The 13,608-nt window shown below is 45.7% G+C and overlaps 10 non-coding genes and 1 pseudogene across 10 annotated transcripts; all 11 read right to left on the bottom strand.

The window, feature by feature from the left end:
• Window positions 1-265: 265 nt before the first annotated feature.
• Window positions 266-456, bottom strand: LOC141186118 (U2 spliceosomal RNA). The gene has a single exon (XR_012260591.1). It is a non-coding gene; the product is annotated as a U2 spliceosomal RNA (small nuclear RNA).
• A 1,122-nt stretch (window positions 457-1,578) lies between these two features.
• LOC141185624 (U2 spliceosomal RNA) lies at window positions 1,579-1,760 on the bottom strand. The gene has a single exon (XR_012260267.1). It is a non-coding gene; the product is annotated as a U2 spliceosomal RNA (small nuclear RNA).
• A 524-nt stretch (window positions 1,761-2,284) lies between these two features.
• Window positions 2,285-2,400, bottom strand: LOC141186101 (U2 spliceosomal RNA; annotated as a pseudogene).
• Window positions 2,401-3,525: 1,125 nt separating this feature from the next.
• LOC141186130 (U2 spliceosomal RNA) lies at window positions 3,526-3,716 on the bottom strand. The gene has a single exon (XR_012260592.1). It is a non-coding gene; the product is annotated as a U2 spliceosomal RNA (small nuclear RNA).
• Window positions 3,717-4,840: 1,124 nt separating this feature from the next.
• On the bottom strand, window positions 4,841-5,031 carry LOC141186142 (U2 spliceosomal RNA). Its single transcript, XR_012260593.1, has one exon. It is a non-coding gene; the product is annotated as a U2 spliceosomal RNA (small nuclear RNA).
• A 1,122-nt stretch (window positions 5,032-6,153) lies between these two features.
• Window positions 6,154-6,344, bottom strand: LOC141186154 (U2 spliceosomal RNA). Its single transcript, XR_012260594.1, has one exon. It is a non-coding gene; the product is annotated as a U2 spliceosomal RNA (small nuclear RNA).
• A 1,124-nt stretch (window positions 6,345-7,468) lies between these two features.
• On the bottom strand, window positions 7,469-7,659 carry LOC141186166 (U2 spliceosomal RNA). The gene has a single exon (XR_012260595.1). It is a non-coding gene; the product is annotated as a U2 spliceosomal RNA (small nuclear RNA).
• A 1,124-nt stretch (window positions 7,660-8,783) lies between these two features.
• LOC141186178 (U2 spliceosomal RNA) lies at window positions 8,784-8,974 on the bottom strand. The gene has a single exon (XR_012260596.1). It is a non-coding gene; the product is annotated as a U2 spliceosomal RNA (small nuclear RNA).
• Window positions 8,975-10,097: 1,123 nt separating this feature from the next.
• LOC141186190 (U2 spliceosomal RNA) lies at window positions 10,098-10,288 on the bottom strand. The gene has a single exon (XR_012260597.1). It is a non-coding gene; the product is annotated as a U2 spliceosomal RNA (small nuclear RNA).
• A 1,120-nt stretch (window positions 10,289-11,408) lies between these two features.
• On the bottom strand, window positions 11,409-11,599 carry LOC141184402 (U2 spliceosomal RNA). Its single transcript, XR_012259161.1, has one exon. It is a non-coding gene; the product is annotated as a U2 spliceosomal RNA (small nuclear RNA).
• A 1,121-nt stretch (window positions 11,600-12,720) lies between these two features.
• Window positions 12,721-12,911, bottom strand: LOC141186203 (U2 spliceosomal RNA). The gene has a single exon (XR_012260598.1). It is a non-coding gene; the product is annotated as a U2 spliceosomal RNA (small nuclear RNA).
• Between the last annotated feature and the right edge of the window lie 697 nt (window positions 12,912-13,608).

Below are 13,608 nucleotides of genomic sequence, written 5' to 3' on the forward strand. Positions count from 1 at the left end.
ATGTCTGTTTATCCAAAAGGAAGTATAGAGGGAGAGCTAGATAGATAGCATTGCATTACATTACATTACATGGCAATGCAATGCACAGTTGCTGAAGTTGAACCAAAATGAGCTTGTCATCTGGCTTCTGCAACTTTTAACATGAAAAATCCAATGAGGAGAAGAAAAGCAAAGCCAAAGAGTCCATCCCAAAATCCGACAAACAAGCAAAATGAACAAAAAGCATTGAATTCAATTCTTTCTGATTTTAGAAACTGCATTAAAGAAGGGGTGCACCGGTCCTGGAGATACTGCAATACCAGGTCAATGCGTGGAGTGGACAGAGCAAGCTCTTTTTCCATCTCCCTGTTCTAAAAATCCATTTAATATATGGTCCCCAGATAGGGGACGTATCAGATATTAAACTGATAAGAACAGATACTACACTTGATCTTAGCCAAAAGGCCGAGAAGCGATAACCAGAATTGGTTTCCGACTACGGTGCCACCCAAGGATTCTGAAAAGTCCATTTGTGGAGATGGCCACCTGGACTCCCGTTAAGAAGACATGCTGTCAACCTCTAGATCCCTCACATGCCTGCACTTTTCGGCTTGCTGCTGCTGCAATCCACGCGTTTTAGATCTGCATAACTCCACCTCTTTTAGCACAGTACCCTCAACCCCCGGCTGTTCCCACCCGCCTCAACACCGTTGGAAGGGAGGAGAACCAATTAAGGCGGGGGGGGGGGGTGGAACGAGCAGCTGTCTACCCTTAGCAGGAGGGTTGCTGATTAATTACCTCTCCTGCTGCTGCTGCTGCTGGCTGTCCAGCAGCAGACTGAAGGTGGCTGCTGCTGTGCGCAGGTATATAAAGGCTCAGAGCCTATTATGACACGCGCAGCCAGCGTTCCATTGCCACATTCCGTCTACTGCAGGCGGGATACCTGGATGGCTGAATGTCACTGAGAAGCTCACAGAGACCGCCATAAGCAACAGTTTAAAAGAATGCCACAGACTAATCAACCAAACTTTTTGGGTTGGTTGCTCTTTTATAGTCTGCAGGCATTAAATGAAAGAAGTCAGTGTTCCAGCAGAGGGAGACAACGTTTCAGAAAAGGCATTGTAGCAAACCAAAAAAGAAATTTTAAGCGCAGCAGAGTAACCAGCTCACATACCTGTTAGCTCAGGTGAGTTTAAAAGGCTGCTGTTGATAACAAGGGCATTTGCTAAATAGATGGTGTGTGTGCAACAATATACTGAAAGGTCAATTATATTGTGCAGCTTATCTCACCACCTGTAGTTATTTAGGTGAAAGCTCCAAAATGCTTGCCTAATATGTCTGTTTATCCAAAAGGAAGTATAGAGGGAGAGCTAGATAGATAGCATTGCATTACATTACATTACATGGCAATGCAATGCACAGTTGCTGAAGTTGAACCAAAATGAGCTTGTCATCTGGCTTCTGCAACTTTTAACATGAAAAATCCAATGAGGAGAAGAAAAGCAAAGCCAAAGAGTCCATCCCAAAATCCGACAAACAAGCAAAATGAACAAAAAGCATTGAATTCAATTCTTTCTGATTTTAGAAACTGCATTAAAGAAGGGGTGCACCGGTCCTGGAGATACTGCAATACCAGGTCAATGCGTGGAGTGGACAGAGCAAGCTCTTTTTCCATCTCCCTGTTCTAAAAATCCATTTAATATATGGTCCCCAGATAGGGGACGTATCAGATATTAAACTGATAAGAACAGATTTTTTGATTGAAGCTGCATCCAAGGCACTGAAAAATGTGACCGAAGTCACACCAAAACAGCGCACGAGGCGAGGATTCATGTGGACCCTTCCCGGAGGAGAGGGTCCCCAATAAACCATCCCCATCCCTCCGAGCCAGAAGGCCACAGCGAGGGTCAGGGATCTCCGATGCTCTCCCTAGCCGAAGCCGGAGAAGAGCCGTTTTCGTGCTCCCAGCTTCCATCTAGGCTGCCACCCTAGTGGAGCTGGAGCCTGTGTTGGTTTCTCAGCCCAAAGCTGACCGGACCTCCGACCGGGTTTATAAAAATTCCCCTTCCTAGCCCGGAGGCCAGGAATAGGGGGGGTTGCTCAGAAAGTATGATTGGCAAAGGTGCGGCGTGCTACGAAGCCAAGTCTTTCTGGGGTTCCCAGTCCCAGTAAGCTTGGACTCCCACCAGGGCGCCTACTCCTGGGGCACATTGCTCCAAAGCCCTCACACTTACCCAGCCTAGTGACTTCGATCCTGGAGGGCCATGTTTTCCATCAGATAACTCTATGAGCCACCTGGCGTACTAACAAGTGCACCAAACCAGTGTGTAATATGCATCAATTTACTAGGGCAGCCCAAGGACAAAACTGCCTTTTCAAAAGATACTACACTTGATCTTAGCCAAAAGGCCGAGAAGCGATAACCAGAATTGGTTTCCGACTACGGTGCCACCCAAGGATTCTGAAAAGTCCATTTGTGGAGATGGCCACCTGGACTCCCGTTAAGAAGACATGCTGTCAACCTCTAGATCCCTCACATGCCTGCACTTTTCGGCTTGCTGCTGCTGCAATCCACGCGTTTTAGATCTGCATAACTCCACCTCTTTTAGCACAGTACCCTCAACCCCCGGCTGTTCCCACCCGCCTCAACACCGTTGGAAGGGAGGAGAACCAATTAAGGCGGGGGGGGGGGGGGGTGGAACGAGCAGCTGTCTACCCTTAGCAGGAGGGTTGCTGATTAATTACCTCTCCTGCTGCTGCTGCTGCTGGCTGTCCAGCAGCAGACTGAAGGTTGCTGCTGCTGTGCGCAGGTATATAAAGGCTCAGAGCCTATTATGACACGCGCAGCCAGCGTTCCATTGCCACATTCCGTCTACTGCAGGCGGGATACCTGGATGGCTGAATGTCACTGAGAAGCTCACAGAGACCGCCATAAGCAACAGTTTAAAAGAATGCCACAGACTAATCAACCAAACTTTTTGGGTTGGTTTCTCTTTTATAGTCTGCAGGCATTAAATGAAAGAAGTCAGTGTTCCAGCAGAGGGAGACAACGTTTCAGAAAAGGCATTGTAGCAAACCAAAAAAGAAATTTTAAGCGCAGCAGAGTAACCAGCTCACATACCTGTTAGCTCAGGTGAGTTTAAAAGGCTGCTGTTGATAACAAGGGCATTTGCTAAATAGATGGTGTGTGTGCAACAATATACTGAAAGGTCAATTATATTGTGCAGCTTATCTCACCACCTGTAGTTATTTAGGTGAAAGCTCCAAAATGCTTGCCTAATATGTCTGTTTATCCAAAAGGAAGTATAGAGGGAGAGCTAGATAGATAGCATTGCATTACATTACATTACATGGCAATGCAATGCACAGTTGCTGAAGTTGAACCAAAATGAGCTTGTCATCTGGCTTCTGCAACTTTTAACATGAAAAATCCAATGAGGAGAAGAAAAGCAAAGCCAAAGAGTCCATCCCAAAATCCGACAAACAAGCAAAATGAACAAAAAGCATTGAATTCAATTCTTTCTGATTTTAGAAACTGCATTAAAGAAGGGGTGCACCGGTCCTGGAGATACTGCAATACCAGGTCAATGCGTGGAGTGGACAGAGCAAGCTCTTTTTCCATCTCCCTGTTCTAAAAATCCATTTAATATATGGTCCCCAGATAGGGGACGTATCAGATATTAAACTGATAAGAACAGATACTACACTTGATCTTAGCCAAAAGGCCGAGAAGCGATAACCAGAATTGGTTTCCGACTACGGTGCCACCCAAGGATTCTGAAAAGTCCATTTGTGGAGATGGCCACCTGGACTCCCGTTAAGAAGACATGCTGTCAACCTCTAGATCCCTCACATGCCTGCACTTTTCGGCTTGCTGCTGCTGCAATCCACGCGTTTTAGATCTGCATAACTCCACCTCTTTTAGCACAGTACCCTCAACCCCCGGCTGTTCCCACCCGCCTCAACACCGTTGGAAGGGAGGAGAACCAATTAAGGCGGGGGGGGGGTTGGAACGAGCAGCTGTCTACCCTTAGCAGGAGGGTTGCTGATTAATTACCTCTCCTGCTGCTGCTGCTGCTGCTGGCTGTCCAGCAGCAGACTGAAGGTGGCTGCTGCTGTGCGCAGGTATATAAAGGCTCAGAGCCTATTATGACACGCGCAGCCAGCGTTCCATTGCCACATTCCGTCTACTGCAGGCGGGATACCTGGATGGCTGAATGTCACTGAGAAGCTCACAGAGACCGCCATAAGCAACAGTTTAAAAGAATGCCACAGACTAATCAACCAAACTTTTTGGGTTGGTTTCTCTTTTATAGTCTGCAGGCATTAAATGAAAGAAGTCAGTGTTCCAGCAGAGGGAGACAACGTTTCAGAAAAGGCATTGTAGCAAACCAAAAAAGAAATTTTAAGCGCAGCAGAGTAACCAGCTCACATACCTGTTAGCTCAGGTGAGTTTAAAAGGCTGCTGTTGATAACAAGGGCATTTGCTAAATAGATGGTGTGTGTGCAACAATATACTGAAAGGTCAATTATATTGTGCAGCTTATCTCACCACCTGTAGTTATTTAGGTGAAAGCTCCAAAATGCTTGCCTAATATGTCTGTTTATCCAAAAGGAAGTATAGAGGGAGAGCTAGATAGATAGCATTGCATTACATTACATTACATGGCAATGCAATGCACAGTTGCTGAAGTTGAACCAAAATGAGCTTGTCATCTGGCTTCTGCAACTTTTAACATGAAAAATCCAATGAGGAGAAGAAAAGCAAAGCCAAAGAGTCCATCCCAAAATCCGACAAACAAGCAAAATGAACAAAAAGCATTGAATTCAATTCTTTCTGATTTTAGAAACTGCATTAAAGAAGGGGTGCACCGGTCCTGGAGATACTGCAATACCAGGTCAATGCGTGGAGTGGACAGAGCAAGCTCTTTTTCCATCTCCCTGTTCTAAAAATCCATTTAATATATGGTCCCCAGATAGGGGACGTATCAGATATTAAACTGATAAGAACAGATACTACACTTGATCTTAGCCAAAAGGCCGAGAAGCGATAACCAGAATTGGTTTCCGACTACGGTGCCACCCAAGGATTCTGAAAAGTCCATTTGTGGAGATGGCCACCTGGACTCCCGTTAAGAAGACATGCTGTCAACCTCTAGATCCCTCACATGCCTGCACTTTTCGGCTTGCTGCTGCTGCAATCCACGCGTTTTAGATCTGCATAACTCCACCTCTTTTAGCACAGTACCCTCAACCCCCGGCTGTTCCCACCCGCCTCAACACCGTTGGAAGGGAGGAGAACCAATTAAGGCGGGGGGGGGGGGTGGAACGAGCAGCTGTCTACCCTTAGCAGGAGGGTTGCTGATTAATTACCTCTCCTGCTGCTGCTGCTGCTGGCTGTCCAGCAGCAGACTGAAGGTTGCTGCTGCTGTGCGCAGGTATATAAAGGCTCAGAGCCTATTATGACACGCGCAGCCAGCGTTCCATTGCCACATTCCGTCTACTGCAGGCGGGATACCTGGATGGCTGAATGTCACTGAGAAGCTCACAGAGACCGCCATAAGCAACAGTTTAAAAGAATGCCACAGACTAATCAACCAAACTTTTTGGGTTGGTTTCTCTTTTATAGTCTGCAGGCATTAAATGAAAGAAGTCAGTGTTCCAGCAGAGGGAGACAACGTTTCAGAAAAGGCATTGTAGCAAACCAAAAAAGAAATTTTAAGCGCAGCAGAGTAACCAGCTCACATACCTGTTAGCTCAGGTGAGTTTAAAAGGCTGCTGTTGATAACAAGGGCATTTGCTAAATAGATGGTGTGTGTGCAACAATATACTGAAAGGTCAATTATATTGTGCAGCTTATCTCACCACCTGTAGTTATTTAGGTGAAAGCTCCAAAATGCTTGCCTAATATGTCTGTTTATCCAAAAGGAAGTATAGAGGGAGAGCTAGATAGATAGCATTGCATTACATTACATTACATGGCAATGCAATGCACAGTTGCTGAAGTTGAACCAAAATGAGCTTGTCATCTGGCTTCTGCAACTTTTAACATGAAAAATCCAATGAGGAGAAGAAAAGCAAAGCCAAAGAGTCCATCCCAAAATCCGACAAACAAGCAAAATGAACAAAAAGCATTGAATTCAATTCTTTCTGATTTTAGAAACTGCATTAAAGAAGGGGTGCACCGGTCCTGGAGATACTGCAATACCAGGTCAATGCGTGGAGTGGACAGAGCAAGCTCTTTTTCCATCTCCCTGTTCTAAAAATCCATTTAATATATGGTCCCCAGATAGGGGACGTATCAGATATTAAACTGATAAGAACAGATACTACACTTGATCTTAGCCAAAAGGCCGAGAAGCGATAACCAGAATTGGTTTCCGACTACGGTGCCACCCAAGGATTCTGAAAAGTCCATTTGTGGAGATGGCCACCTGGACTCCCGTTAAGAAGACATGCTGTCAACCTCTAGATCCCTCACATGCCTGCACTTTTCGGCTTGCTGCTGCTGCAATCCACGCGTTTTAGATCTGCATAACTCCACCTCTTTTAGCACAGTACCCTCAACCCCCGGCTGTTCCCACCCGCCTCAACACCGTTGGAAGGGAGGAGAACCAATTAAGGCGGGGGGGGGGTTGGAACGAGCAGCTGTCTACCCTTAGCAGGAGGGTTGCTGATTAATTACCTCTCCTGCTGCTGCTGCTGCTGCTGGCTGTCCAGCAGCAGACTGAAGGTGGCTGCTGCTGTGCGCAGGTATATAAAGGCTCAGAGCCTATTATGACACGCGCAGCCAGCGTTCCATTGCCACATTCCGTCTACTGCAGGCGGGATACCTGGATGGCTGAATGTCACTGAGAAGCTCACAGAGACCGCCATAAGCAACAGTTTAAAAGAATGCCACAGACTAATCAACCAAACTTTTTGGGTTGGTTTCTCTTTTATAGTCTGCAGGCATTAAATGAAAGAAGTCAGTGTTCCAGCAGAGGGAGACAACGTTTCAGAAAAGGCATTGTAGCAAACCAAAAAAGAAATTTTAAGCGCAGCAGAGTAACCAGCTCACATACCTGTTAGCTCAGGTGAGTTTAAAAGGCTGCTGTTGATAACAAGGGCATTTGCTAAATAGATGGTGTGTGTGCAACAATATACTGAAAGGTCAATTATATTGTGCAGCTTATCTCACCACCTGTAGTTATTTAGGTGAAAGCTCCAAAATGCTTGCCTAATATGTCTGTTTATCCAAAAGGAAGTATAGAGGGAGAGCTAGATAGATAGCATTGCATTACATTACATTACATGGCAATGCAATGCACAGTTGCTGAAGTTGAACCAAAATGAGCTTGTCATCTGGCTTCTGCAACTTTTAACATGAAAAATCCAATGAGGAGAAGAAAAGCAAAGCCAAAGAGTCCATCCCAAAATCCGACAAACAAGCAAAATGAACAAAAAGCATTGAATTCAATTCTTTCTGATTTTAGAAACTGCATTAAAGAAGGGGTGCACCGGTCCTGGAGATACTGCAATACCAGGTCAATGCGTGGAGTGGACAGAGCAAGCTCTTTTTCCATCTCCCTGTTCTAAAAATCCATTTAATATATGGTCCCCAGATAGGGGACGTATCAGATATTAAACTGATAAGAACAGATACTACACTTGATCTTAGCCAAAAGGCCGAGAAGCGATAACCAGAATTGGTTTCCGACTACGGTGCCACCCAAGGATTCTGAAAAGTCCATTTGTGGAGATGGCCACCTGGACTCCCGTTAAGAAGACATGCTGTCAACCTCTAGATCCCTCACATGCCTGCACTTTTCGGCTTGCTGCTGCTGCAATCCACGCGTTTTAGATCTGCATAACTCCACCTCTTTTAGCACAGTACCCTCAACCCCCGGCTGTTCCCACCCGCCTCAACACCGTTGGAAGGGAGGAGAACCAATTAAGGCGGGGGGGGGGGTGGAACGAGCAGCTGTCTACCCTTAGCAGGAGGGTTGCTGATTAATTACCTCTCCTGCTGCTGCTGCTGCTGCTGGCTGTCCAGCAGCAGACTGAAGGTGGCTGCTGCTGTGCGCAGTTATATAAAGGCTCAGAGCCTATTATGACACGCGCAGCCAGCGTTCCATTGCCACATTCCGTCTACTGCAGGCGGGATACCTGGATGGCTGAATGTCACTGAGAAGCTCACAGAGACCGCCATAAGCAACAGTTTAAAAGAATGCCACAGACTAATCAACCAAACTTTTTGGGTTGGTTTCTCTTTTATAGTCTGCAGGCATTAAATGAAAGAAGTCAGTGTTCCAGCAGAGGGAGACAACGTTTCAGAAAAGGCATTGTAGCAAACCAAAAAAGAAATTTTAAGCGCAGCAGAGTAACCAGCTCACATACCTGTTAGCTCAGGTGAGTTTAAAAGGCTGCTGTTGATAACAAGGGCATTTGCTAAATAGATGGTGTGTGTGCAACAATATACTGAAAGGTCAATTATATTGTGCAGCTTATCTCACCACCTGTAGTTATTTAGGTGAAAGCTCCAAAATGCTTGCCTAATATGTCTGTTTATCCAAAAGGAAGTATAGAGGGAGAGCTAGATAGATAGCATTGTATTACATTACATTACATGGCAATGCAATGCACAGTTGCTGAAGTTGAACCAAAATGAGCTTGTCATCTGGCTTCTGCAACTTTTAACATGAAAAATCCAATGAGGAGAAGAAAAGCAAAGCCAAAGAGTCCATCCCAAAATCCGACAAACAAGCAAAATGAACAAAAAGCATTGAATTCAATTCTTTCTGATTTTAGAAACTGCATTAAAGAAGGGGTGCACCGGTCCTGGAGATACTGCAATACCAGGTCAATGCGTGGAGTGGACAGAGCAAGCTCTTTTTCCATCTCCCTGTTCTAAAAATCCATTTAATATATGGTCCCCAGATAGGGGACGTATCAGATATTAAACTGATAAGAACAGATACTACACTTGATCTTAGCCAAAAGGCCGAGAAGCGATTACCAGAATTGGTTTCCGACTACGGTGCCACCCAAGGATTCTGAAAAGTCCATTTGTGGAGATGGCCACCTGGACTCCCGTTAAGAAGACATGCTGTCAACCTCTAGATCCCTCACATGCCTGCACTTTTCGGCTTGCTGCTGCTGCAATCCACGCGTTTTAGATCTGCATAACTCCACCTCTTTTAGCACAGTACCCTCAACCCCCGGCTGTTCCCACCCGCCTCAACACCGTTGGAAGGGAGGAGAACCAATTAAGGCGGGGGGGGGGTGGAACGAGCAGCTGTCTACCCTTAGCAGGAGGGTTGCTGATTAATTACCTCTCCTGCTGCTGCTGCTGCTGCTGGCTGTCCAGCAGCAGACTGAAGGTGGCTGCTGCTGTGCGCAGGTATATAAAGGCTCAGAGCCTATTATGACACGCGCAGCCAGCGTTCCATTGCCACATTCCGTCTACTGCAGGCGGGATACCTGGATGGCTGAATGTCACTGAGAAGCTCACAGAGACCGCCATAAGCAACAGTTTAAAAGAATGCCACAGACTAATCAACCAAACTTTTTGGGTTGGTTTCTCTTTTATAGTCTGCAGGCATTAAATGAAAGAAGTCAGTGTTCCAGCAGAGGGAGACAACGTTTCAGAAAAGGCATTGTAGCAAACCAAAAAAGAAATTTTAAGCGCAGCAGAGTAACCAGCTCACATACCTGTTAGCTCAGGTGAGTTTAAAAGGCTGCTGTTGATAACAAGGGCATTTGCTAAATAGATGGTGTGTGTGCAACAATATACTGAAAGGTCAATTATATTGTGCAGCTTATCTCACCACCTGTAGTTATTTAGGTGAAAGCTCCAAAATGCTTGCCTAATATGTCTGTTTATCCAAAAGGAAGTATAGAGGGAGAGCTAGATAGATAGCATTGCATTACATTACATTACATGGCAATGCAATGCACAGTTGCTGAAGTTGAACCAAAATGAGCTTGTCATCTGGCTTCTGCAACTTTTAACATGAAAAATCCAATGAGGAGAAGAAAAGCAAAGCCAAAGAGTCCATCCCAAAATCCGACAAACAAGCAAAATGAACAAAAAGCATTGAATTCAATTCTTTCTGATTTTAGAAACTGCATTAAAGAAGGGGTGCACCGGTCCTGGAGATACTGCAATACCAGGTCAATGCGTGGAGTGGACAGAGCAAGCTCTTTTTCCATCTCCCTGTTCTAAAAATCCATTTAATATATGGTCCCCAGATAGGGGACGTATCAGATATTAAACTGATAAGAACAGATACTACACTTGATCTTAGCCAAAAGGCCGAGAAGCGATAACCAGAATTGGTTTCCGACTACGGTGCCACCCAAGGATTCTGAAAAGTCCATTTGTGGAGATGGCCACCTGGACTCCCGTTAAGAAGACATGCTGTCAACCTCTAGATCCCTCACATGCCTGCACTTTTCGGCTTGCTGCTGCTGCAATCCACGCGTTTTAGATCTGCATAACTCCACCTCTTTTAGCACAGTACCCTCAACCCCCGGCTGTTCCCACCCGCCTCAACACCGTTGGAAGGGAGGAGAACCAATTAAGGCGGGGGGGGGGTGGAACGAGCAGCTGTCTACCCTTAGCAGGAGGGTTGCTGATTAATTACCTCTCCTGCTGCTGCTGCTGCTGGCTGTCCAGCAGCAGACTGAAGGTGGCTGCTGCTGTGCGCAGGTATATAAAGGCTCAGAGCCTATTATGACACGCGCAGCCAGCGTTCCATTGCCACATTCCGTCTACTGCAGGCGGGATACCTGGATGGCTGAATGTCACTGAGAAGCTCACAGAGACCGCCATAAGCAACAGTTTAAAAGAATGCCACAGACTAATCAACCAAACTTTTTGGGTTGGTTGCTCTTTTATAGTCTGCAGGCATTAAATGAAAGAAGTCAGTGTTCCAGCAGAGGGAGACAACGTTTCAGAAAAGGCATTGTAGCAAACCAAAAAAGAAATTTTAAGCGCAGCAGAGTAACCAGCTCACATACCTGTTAGCTCAGGTGAGTTTAAAAGGCTGCTGTTGATAACAAGGGCATTTGCTAAATAGATGGTGTGTGTGCAACAATATACTGAAAGGTCAATTATATTGTGCAGCTTATCTCACCACCTGTAGTTATTTAGGTGAAAGCTCCAAAATGCTTGCCTAATATGTCTGTTTATCCAAAAGGAAGTATAGGGGGAGAGCTAGATAGATAGCATTGCATTACATTACATTACATGGCAATGCAATGCACAGTTGCTGAAGCTGAACCAAAATGAGCTTGTCATCTGGCTTCTGCAACTTTTAACATGAAAAATCCAATGAGGAGAAGAAAAGCAAAGCCAAAGAGTCCATCCCAAAATCCGACAAACAAGCAAAATGAACAAAAAGCATTGAATTCAATTCTTTCTGATTTTAGAAACTGCATTAAAGAAGGGGTGCACCGGTCCTGGAGATACTGCAATACCAGGTCAATGCGTGGAGTGGACAGAGCAAGCTCTTTTTCCATCTCCCTGTTCTAAAAATCCATTTAATATATGGTCCCCAGATAGAGGACGTATCAGATATTAAACTGATAAGAACAGATACTACACTTGATCTTAGCCAAAAGGCCGAGAAGCGATAACCAGAATTGGTTTCCGACTACGGTGCCACCCAAGGATTCTGAAAAGTCCATTTGTGGAGATGGCCACCTGGACTCCCGTTAAGAAGACATGCTGTCAACCTCTAGATCCCTCACATGCCTGCACTTTTCGGCTTGCTGCTGCTGCAATCCACGCGTTTTAGATCTGCATAACTCCACCTCTTTTAGCACAGTACCCTCAACCCCCGGCTGTTCCCACCCGCCTCAACACCGTTGGAAGGGAGGAGAACCAATTAAGGCGGGGGGGGGGTTGGAACGAGCAGCTGTCTACCCTTAGCAGGAGGGTTGCTGATTAATTACCTCTCCTGCTGCTGCTGCTGCTGGCTGTCCAGCAGCAGACTGAAGGTGGCTGCTGCTGTGCGCAGGTATTTAAAGGCTCAGAGCCTATTATGACACGCGCAGCCAGCGTTCCATTGCCACATTCCGTCTACTGCAGGCGGGATACCTGGATGGCTGAATGTCACTGAGAAGCTCACAGAGACCGCCATAAGCAACAGTTTAAAAGAATGCCACAGACTAATCAACCAAACTTTTTGGGTTGGTTTCTCTTTTATAGTCTGCAGGCATTAAATGAAAGAAGTCAGTGTTCCAGCAGAGGGAGACAACGTTTCAGAAAAGGCATTGTAGCAAACCAAAAAAGAAATTTTAAGCGCAGCAGAGTAACCAGCTCACATACCTGTTAGCTCAGGTGAGTTTAAAAGGCTGCTGTTGATAACAAGGGCATTTGCTAAATAGATGGTGTGTGTGCAACAATATACTGAAAGGTCAATTATATTGTGCAGCTTATCTCACCACCTGTAGTTATTTAGGTGAAAGCTCCAAAATGCTTGCCTAATATGTCTGTTTATCCAAAAGGAAGTATAGAGGGAGAGCTAGATAGATAGCATTGCATTACATTACATTACATGGCAATGCAATGCACAGTTGCTGAAGTTGAACCAAAATGAGCTTGTCATCTGGCTTCTGCAACTTTTAACATGAAAAATCCAATGAGGAGAAGAAAAGCAAAGCCAAAGAGTCCATCCCAAAATCCGACAAACAAGCAAAATGAACAAAAAGCATTGAATTCAATTCTTTCTGATTTTAGAAACTGCATTAAAGAAGGGGTGCACCGGTCCTGGAGATACTGCAATACCAGGTCAATGCGTGGAGTGGACAGAGCAAGCTCTTTTTCCATCTCCCTGTTCTAAAAATCCATTTAATATATGGTCCCCAGATAGGGGACGTATCAGATATTAAACTGATAAGAACAGATACTACACTTGATCTTAGCCAAAAGGCCGAGAAGCGATAACCAGAATTGGTTTCCGACTACGGTGCCACCCAAGGATTCTGAAAAGTCCATTTGTGGAGATGGCCACCTGGACTCCCGTTAAGAAGACATGCTGTCAACCTCTAGATCCCTCACATGCCTGCACTTTTCGGCTTGCTGCTGCTGCAATCCACGCGTTTTAGATCTGCATAACTCCACCTCTTTTAGCACAGTACCCTCAACCCCCGGCTGTTCCCACCCGCCTCAACACCGTTGGAAGGGAGGAGAACCAATTAAGGCGGGGGGGGGGGGGTGGAACGAGCAGCTGTCTACCCTTAGCAGGAGGGTTGCTGATTAATTACCTCTCCTGCTGCTGCTGCTGCTGGCTGTCCAGCAGCAGACTGAAGGTGGCTGCTGCTGTGCGCAGGTATATAAAGGCTCAGAGCCTATTATGACACGCGCAGCCAGCGTTCCATTGCCACATTCCGTCTACTGCAGGCGGGATACCTGGATGGCTGAATGTCACTGAGAAGCTCACAGAGACCGCCATAAGCAACAGTTTAAAAGAATGCCACAGACTAATCAACCAAACTTTTTGGGTTGGTTTCTCTTTTATTGTCTGCAGGCATTAAATGAAAGAAGTCAGTGTTCCAGCAGAGGGAGACAACGTTTCAGAAAAGGCATTGTAGCAAACCAAAAAAGAAATTTTAAGCGCAGCAGAGTAACCAGCTCACATA

Source organism: Phyllobates terribilis, unplaced genomic scaffold, assembly GCF_046119375.1.
Source record: "Phyllobates terribilis strain yellow unplaced genomic scaffold, ASM4611937v1 Scaffold_40__1_contigs__length_11209783, whole genome shotgun sequence".
In the NCBI taxonomy this organism is placed as follows: Eukaryota; Metazoa; Chordata; class Amphibia; order Anura; family Dendrobatidae; genus Phyllobates; species Phyllobates terribilis.